Source organism: Rutidosis leptorrhynchoides, chromosome 2 (genome assembly GCF_046630445.1).
Source record: "Rutidosis leptorrhynchoides isolate AG116_Rl617_1_P2 chromosome 2, CSIRO_AGI_Rlap_v1, whole genome shotgun sequence".
Taxonomy (NCBI): Eukaryota; Viridiplantae; Streptophyta; class Magnoliopsida; order Asterales; family Asteraceae; genus Rutidosis; species Rutidosis leptorrhynchoides.
The window spans coordinates 265559544-265568060 of NC_092334.1; the positions used below are offsets into that span (position 1 = coordinate 265559544).

Below are 8517 nucleotides of genomic sequence, written 5' to 3' on the forward strand. Positions count from 1 at the left end.
GATGGATCCGGAAAATAACAAGATGGGATGACTCCTGTTTGACGGAAGGATGAATGACATGGCTTAATGGTGGGGACCTGTGTATGAACTTGAAAACTGTTCACTTTCGGGTAATCAAAGGCTAACATTTGGGAGGTTGTATGTCAAACTGTTGAATCCTGATGTGTTAAATGATACCTTAAAACTTCAGCACAAGTCCAGGACATATTTCATTAATATTAAATAAGAAAGAAAGAAACGTCCAGATTGGGAAGTAATGAGTAACCAAAGTGATATTCAGTCAGGATGTTCGGTGTATAGCTCAGAATATGTAGACTTAGATGAACTATCGAGTGATGATGATGTTGACTGTTAGAATGGTGATGACAACCATGACATATTCAATAGCTTCATTGAGCCAGAGAACAAGATGGAAGAAAACTATAAGTTTGATTCGGTCAAATTCATAGCTGGGAAGTTCGCTGGTGACGGTGCTGGAAATCCAAAAGTTAATTATTTAAGTGAAGAAGAAGACCAACAGTCAGGGTGCTTTGGGATTCTAAACCTTATTGAGGAAATAGAAGAGTTTGTGTAACACCCCATATTTTTAGGTGAGTAACGACGTTCCTATGGAACGACATTGTCACAAAAAGGAACGACGTTCTTCCATTTGCAGGAACGATGTTCCGGAACGACGTTCCTGTGTCTTAGCTGTGATTCTAACTCGTTTTCACTTGTGGATTATGATCTTGAGATACTTTACCACCCAGGTAAAGCTAATGTGGTTGCGGATGCATTAAGTCAGAAGAACCAAGTTCCGAGTTTGCAAGTAAAGTCGTTGCGAACGATCCTTTCAAATGATTTTCTCGAGAAACTTGGTGAGATTCAAATCGAGGCGTTTGTCAATCGTAAGCGTGAAGAGTGAATTCAAGGATAAACAGAGTCGATTGTCCTAGGTACGCATGGTGATATCGGCTAAAAAGTCACGTTTTCACCCCGGTATTAAGGCCCAAAAATAAGAAAGATTCGAACTTTATCGGAAAAATACCTGCTTCATCTGTTAAAATTGAGGATCAAGTAATTACGAAGACAGTGCAAAAAGAATCAAGAGAATCGGAGCTAAAACGAAGATTCTAGAGCGAAAACGTTGAAAGACAAGAAATCAAGTTACAATCCAGCGAATCAGCAAGCCAAACGGCTTGCCAAACGGCTTGCCAGTATGGCAAACGGCCTGCCATATGCCCAGATCAAAAGGGCATGTTAAACGGGCTGGCCTCGCAAACGGCCCCTGCAAACGGCTTTCCAAATGGCCTGCCAGCCGTTTGCAGGCAAATTTCAAGCTTATTTAAAGGGTCTTTGTCATTCATTTCAACACACACTTCAATTCTCTTCTTTCTCTCTCTTGTACAATATTAGTCATACTTTCAAGGTCTTCGACTCCGTGCGGGAAATCTAGTACCCGGAGAAGAACGCCGAAGATTGCATTAGGAGCGGTCTGGAGTTTGAAGTTGTCACTTTTGTATTCGGAACTCGTTTAATCTACTGGTACTTCTATCATTTATCTTTATATAATGTCTTCTATCATTATGTTCTGTGATGTTGTTGCCATGATTAGCGAGTAGTTATCTTTAGTGTATGCTATGATGTAACCAGTTATAATGCCGAGATAATATTATGGTTTGTGTATGTTGTCAAAATGCTTTTCTATTATGCTTTGAACTCAATCGCTTTTTCAACTAATAGAACGTAGTTATTGGCTCTGTTATTGGGAAGTCGCGAACCCCGATTCAGAGTACACTATCTGTGTCACCCCTTGGTAAGAGAAGTCTATCGGATACAACGTAAGATCGACTGAGGCACACCGGTTGTAGTAAGTCTATCAAGCTTTGGATTTCGACTGAAGAATCTTTCATAGTGAAACATCTGATTAGACCCTTAGTACATTGTCAGTCCCAGACCATGCTAGTGTAGTCACCAAGCATATAAACTTCGTACGTGCATGCTGAAGCACAACAGTTGTTGTAAGCTGTACTTCTGCTAAGTAAGGCCATGGAACCCGGTCAGTGCTGATTAGTACACTGCACCATAACGCGGTCTCAAACATTGCACCCCGCTTGAGGGATTCTTGGTTAATTAAGGAACTGTTTGTTTAAACTCATAAAGGATTGGACTGTTAGGATAACCGAACGTGTTCATGGAAGTCAACTTGACTTGGCCATGGTGTTCTTTATGGTTGAACTCTTTTTAAAGGGCCTAACTATCTTTTAAACCCAATCATTAACGAAAGCATTGAAACATATCACGTCTGTCGGATATGGTAAAACCTGTATTCTATTATGCTTAAGAAAGTTTAGACCTTTGTGGAATGTTAATACGTCACCCAATCGAGTCGCTCAATTGGATGGGCCATCTGAATGTGTATGCCTGTAGTCAGACTGCACGGGCGTCGGGGGTAAGGGACGTTGCTGTCTATTCAGAATCTTCAAGCCTATCGTATTACCCAGTGACATGTCTTACGACAGGGGCGTTTAGGACCAGTGTAATGAATACAAGGTCTCTACCTATTCGTGAGCCAACATTCCATAATCTCGGTAGAGTAACTGATGAAATCATAGTATGCACTTGTTTTAACCTTATCTGAATTAAGAATTTTATTTCATTTACTTTATCTGTCTTATAAACTAGAAAAATACAAAATTAGGTAACCACTATTCCTTCTCTTTATAACTATCTTAAGCTTTAAATATAGGTTCGATTCTACTGATATCTTAAAAATACGACCCTAGGTCATACTTCCCTTACTCATAATAAGGAGTAGTACGATTTAGGCCCCATTAAATATAAATTTAAAACAGTACCCCCTCTTGGTGGCTGATTCTGACGTGTTGCGACCTAACGCACCGCACAAATAAAACTGTCCGTTTCGGTCATATCAAGAGGGAAGCTAGTTTTTGGCGCCGCTACCGGGGAACTGGTATGAAATAATACTGCTTTCTATCAAACTCATTCACAAACATTTAGTGATGTCTAAGAAAGACAATTATACACGGACTTGGTTGTTGGATTTTCCGAACAGTCTCCAATTATATTGGAACCAAAAGGATCCTGCCTCTTCGTAGTCGGCCTGGCCACTTGGTTTGTTGAATAGTTCGTGCGAAGCTCTGTTATTGAAATACCGGGGAATCAGTAGCAAGAACCAAAAACATATTCAACCTTAGGATAGTTAGATTATCTTAGATTAAATTAGATTACTTTAAATTAGACTACCTTAGATTAAGATTACCTTAGATTGCATTAGAATTACGTTAGATTACCTTAGAAATTTAGTTTATCGGCTTAAAATTAAAAACAAAAAGGCATACCCAGTGTATGACCCAAACCCGATCTAGACCAGGGCCGTTGTTATTCGTACCTGATCCAAACGCAATAATCTCTAAAGCACGCAAGGAAGCACGAATCAGAAATCAAATGGCGTTACGCGTTACTTTAGCAGAAAATACCAAACCCTTGATTGAAGGTCGAGGAGGACCGATCAGATTTCCAGAGATTCAAGGACACTCATTCGAGTTAAAACATCACATTATACAGCTCATCCAAAACAGCTGTCAATTTCATGGACTACCGAATGATGATCCTAACTCTCACCTTGATAAATTCATATCTCTTTCGAACTCCTACAAACAGCCAGGGATAGGACAAGATATAGTCCAGGTATACTTGTTCTCCTATTCTCTCACTCATCATGCACAAACATGGTTCGAAGGACTGGAAAAAGATTCCATCACGTCATGGACGGAGATGGCTACTAAATTCCAGACCAAATATTTCCCTCCTTCTAAACAAACCAAACTAAACAATGACATCATTAACTTTAAACAAAGTTATGATGAATCTCTTTACACTGCATGGGAGCGATTCAAAACCCTGCTGAAGAAATGCCCTAATCACTAGTTAGAACGGTCAGCTCAAATCCACACCTTCTACAATGGTCTTACGGTAAATCATAGGACGACGATCGATGCAGCAGCTCAAGGAAATCTGATGAACCAAACCGCAGACGAAGCATGAGAATTGCTCGAGAACATGACAATGCATCATCATGACTGGAACAGTAGTGAAACAACTTCATCATCTGCCCCACTCTCTGCACTTAACAATCAAACAGAGGCCATCAAATCCCTCACGGATAAGATGGAATCTCTCACTAAACAACTCGGAGAATTGAAGACGTAGCCGCAGCAGGTTAACCAGGCTCAGGCCTGTGTTAAATGTACCAACCCGCAACCCACTGAAGAATATCAAGTTGAGTACGAGAACCCTGACGGTTCAGTTTGTTACGTTCAATACCCAGCTCGTTAACCAAATCCCGGATTCAATCAACAACCTAGGGTTAACCAATTTCAACGAAACAACCAGCCTTTCCGCTATCACTACCCACCTTATCCACCTCAACAATCTCAATTGTCCTACGATCAACCACTTCCACTTACTGGTCCGCCAGTCGAGGAAAATTCCCCAAAAACCTAAATTACAAAGTAACCAACCCCACTCTCGGAGCTAATGATCCGTTGACTCAGTTCATTCAAGGACAACAACAGCTAAATCAGAGAACTGCATCCAGACAAGACCAGATGGAGTTACTAATGAGAAATCAATTGGCTCTGCTCAAAAGTCTAGAAACGCAGCTCGGACAGTTATCACAATGCCTTGAAACCCGACCACAAGGAAGGTTACCTAGTAATACTATCCAAAATTCCTACATAGAGGAAGCTAAGAAAATGAATTCTGTAATCCCAGAGGAATAACCACAGAGAAGGTCAGCAAGGCTCAAGAACAAATTGACATATACTCAAAAGCTGCCCATTGCAACTCCAGTTTGTGTACCCTACCCTAGAAGGCTACAGGAGGAACCATCCAAGCTTGATTCCTTCAAACTTGATGGAAGATTCCTGGATACCATGTCCAAGGTTCCCAAACAGAGGAGATACATTCGAAGGCTTCTCTCTACTAAGGAGAGGATACCAGATTCTAACAAAATTCCACTTAGTGAAGAATGCTCGGCATTACTCAGAAACTCTCTACCACCAAAGCTAGGAGACACATGCCGATTCATTTTTCCGTGTTCGATCTATCAATCTGGAACCATTCATGCGCTAGCAACAAGAGATTAGAGTTAGGAGACTTGTCACCAACTAAAATGACAATTGAACTTTCCGATCACACAATTCGATATCCTAAGGGCATAGTTGAGAACGTCTTCGTGAAAGTCGACAAATTCTTGTATCCTACGGATTTCGTAGGATGGACATTAAGGAAGACCTACACACACACCAATAGTGTTAGGAAGACCTTTCATGAATATGGCTAGGACTGTTATTGATGTGTACAATTAAACCTTGATCTTGTGATCACATGGGAAGAGCGTCACCTTCAAAATTGACCGACCTACCGATCTTTCTGGACAGGCAGAGATGTTTGCTATTTCCACCAGACGGATCACTTTTGATGACGAGTCTTCACCACCAGCTGATGATATCGAAATGGGTGTTGAATCACAGTCTGCAGACGACCCGAAAATGGAAGAAGAGGATCCAGCGAAGAAATAGAGGAAGAGGAAGAATCTGAAGAGGAAGAGGAAATGGAAGACGTAAAAGAGACTGCGATAATACCCTCTCAAAGCATTAAGCATCATGAAGAATTAAGGAGGCTTGAGACGGAAGATCACAGTTTAATCATTCGTTTCAAGAAGAAGACTGATAAGGTTGAGGTTAAAGATATAGAAATTGACCCAGCAGGTATCAAAGTAGAGAACCAGAATACTGAAGAAGCACGTTCAACAATGACATGATGAATTTGAAGATATTCTCGAAGCCATCCCTAAATCAACAATTGATTTCATGCTACGCTTAACGGAACGAATCATGGCTATACGAGAAGAATACAACCTCTATCTCCATAGAGGAGACAATGATGTTGAAATCCTAGAAGAGCGCATTCAAGACTTTATCAATACCCTTCACGATCATATTTACCGCGAAGAAAAGCAACGAGAGCACAATTCAGTGGTCCGCACAATTCTTGAGACAAGATTCTGTTGAGATCAGAAGATCATTTACTCTAAGGTTTACAACGCCTTAGCCGGATCTTCACTTCCTTTCTCAGCAAACCAACGAGCACTACTGACTCTCATCCGAAATCATATGGATCTTTCCATCGGACGCCCGACTTATCACTCTGATTTGCAAATAATCGAGGATATTCACAGGTTTTTCGCTCTCTTGGAAAGAGATAATTTCGAAAGCACACCAGATAGGCTAGTGATTTATGTAACAGTTGATCAGCACGTTGATCTGATTATCAAAGAGTTACGAGATGCAGTTACAGAAGAAGTAAGACGCAACAATTCGTTCTCTCATCTTGAACTAGACCGAGTCAACATTACCACCTACGTTACGAAGCAGATAGCACGTATCTTCTACGAATCCACGGATCTAAGTTTCACATTTAAAGCCAGATGTCGGGAGATATACTCAAAGACGGTGACATTAATGCTTGGGTCCAGATTGCTTTTCACTTCTTTTCAGATTCGCCTTCTGACCAATCTGTGCAAAGCTACAGACTTTTACTATGGAGAACACCATTCCGAAGACTTCGAGATACTAAAGATACATTTTCTAACACTGTTTGAAGACCTCCGAAATGACCATCCTATCAGAGAAATAATCACCACCAGCACTACCTCTATGATTAACATTCATGGGTCAACCAGCAGAGCCGTGGATCATATTCTCATCGGACTTTAAGATTTATCACGAGCTGAAACTGCACACTACCTATCTTTCAGAAGATCTTCAAGAGAAGTACCGGATCTTCTACCACTTTTGGTCCGACACTTTCTCAGGATCTACCCACCAAGAAACACATTCCCTCGAGAAGACCAAGATTACAACCACCAGCATGGAATATTTGCTTTCTAAGCATCACTACGATCGAGCCAACGACCTTAAACAAAAGCGCTTCTCGGGAGGTAACCCATGCAATAAAGTAGAGTAGAAGAATAAAGGATGACAAATGAGCCGATCAATAAAGGACAAAACTTCAAAGATTGCAAGCCAGTCAGTATCTTCACAAGCAACATCTGCTAGGGGTACTCTTTTCTTCCCGTTACTAGCTCAAACTCTAAATTATGCCACATCCTAGCTTAATCACTAAGTGTGGGATCCCAACTCAAATAAACACTAGACAAATACTCCCAAATTTTCAACTAAAACTCCTAAGTGTGGGATACACTAGGAACATTGAGGACAATGTTCATCTAAGTGTGGGATGTTGGTATAATCTTTTTATTTTGTATTAAAATAACCCATTACGAAGATTCTAAGTTCTTAAGCCAAATTTTAACCGAAAAAATTTTAACAAGAGAAAACCTTTCCGAAAAACTTTATCACTAAAATACCCGCTTCATTAGTTAAAATTGAAGATTAAGTAATTACGAAGACGGTGCAAAAAGAATCAAGAGAATCGGAGCTAAAACGAAGATTCTAGAGCGAAAACGGTGAAAGACAAGAAATCAAGTTACGATCCAGCGAATCAGCAAGCGAAACGGCTTGCCAAACGGGCTGCCAAATGGCTTGCTAGTATGGCAAATGGCCTGCCGTATGCCCAGATCAAACGGGCATGTTAAAAGGGTTGGCCTGGCAAACAGCCCCTGCAAACGGCTTGCCAAACGGCCTGTCAGCCGTTTGCAGGCAAATTTCAAGCTATTTTAAAGGGTCTTTGTCATTCATTCCAACAAACACTTTAATTCACTTGTTTCTCTCTCTTGTACAATATTAGTCATACTTTCAAGGTCTTCGACTCTGTGCGGGAAATCTAGTACCCGAAGAAGAACGCCGAAGATTGTATTAGGAGCAGTCTGGAGTTTGAAGTTGTCAGTTTTGTATTCGGAACTCGTTTAATCTACTGGTACTTATATCCTTTATCTTTATATAATGTCTTCTATCATTATGTTCTGTGATGTTGTTGCCATGATTAGCGAGTAGTTATCTTTAGTGTATGCTATGATGTAACCAGTTATAATGCCGAAATAATATTATGGTTTGTGTATGTTGTCAAAATGCTTTCCGATTATGCTTTGAACTCAATCGCTTTTCTAACTAGTAGAACGTAGTTATTGACTCTGTTATTGGGAAGTCGCGAACCCCGATTCAGAGTACACTATCTGTGTCACCCCTTGGTAAGAGAATTCTATCGGATACAACGTAAGATCGACTGAGGCATACCGGTTGTAGTAAGTCTATCATGCTTTGGATTCCGACTGTGGACTCTTTCGTAGTGAAACATCGGACTAGACCCTTAGTAAATTATCGGTCCCAGACCATGCTAGTGTAGTCACCAAGCATATAAAGTTCGTACGTGCATGCTGAAGCACAATGGTTGTTGTAAGCTGTACCTCTACTAAGTAAGGCCATGGAACCTGGTCAGTGCTGATTAGTACACTGCACCATAATGCGGTCTCAAGCATTACACCCCGTTTGA

At 40.7% G+C, this 8517-nt stretch overlaps 1 non-coding gene across 1 annotated transcript; it reads right to left on the reverse strand.

The window, feature by feature from the left end:
- Positions 1-3825: 3825 nt before the first annotated feature.
- Positions 3826-3932, reverse strand: LOC139894973 (small nucleolar RNA R71). Its single transcript, XR_011775445.1, has one exon. It is a non-coding gene; the product is annotated as a small nucleolar RNA R71 (small nucleolar RNA).
- Positions 3933-8517: the final 4585 nt, after the last annotated feature.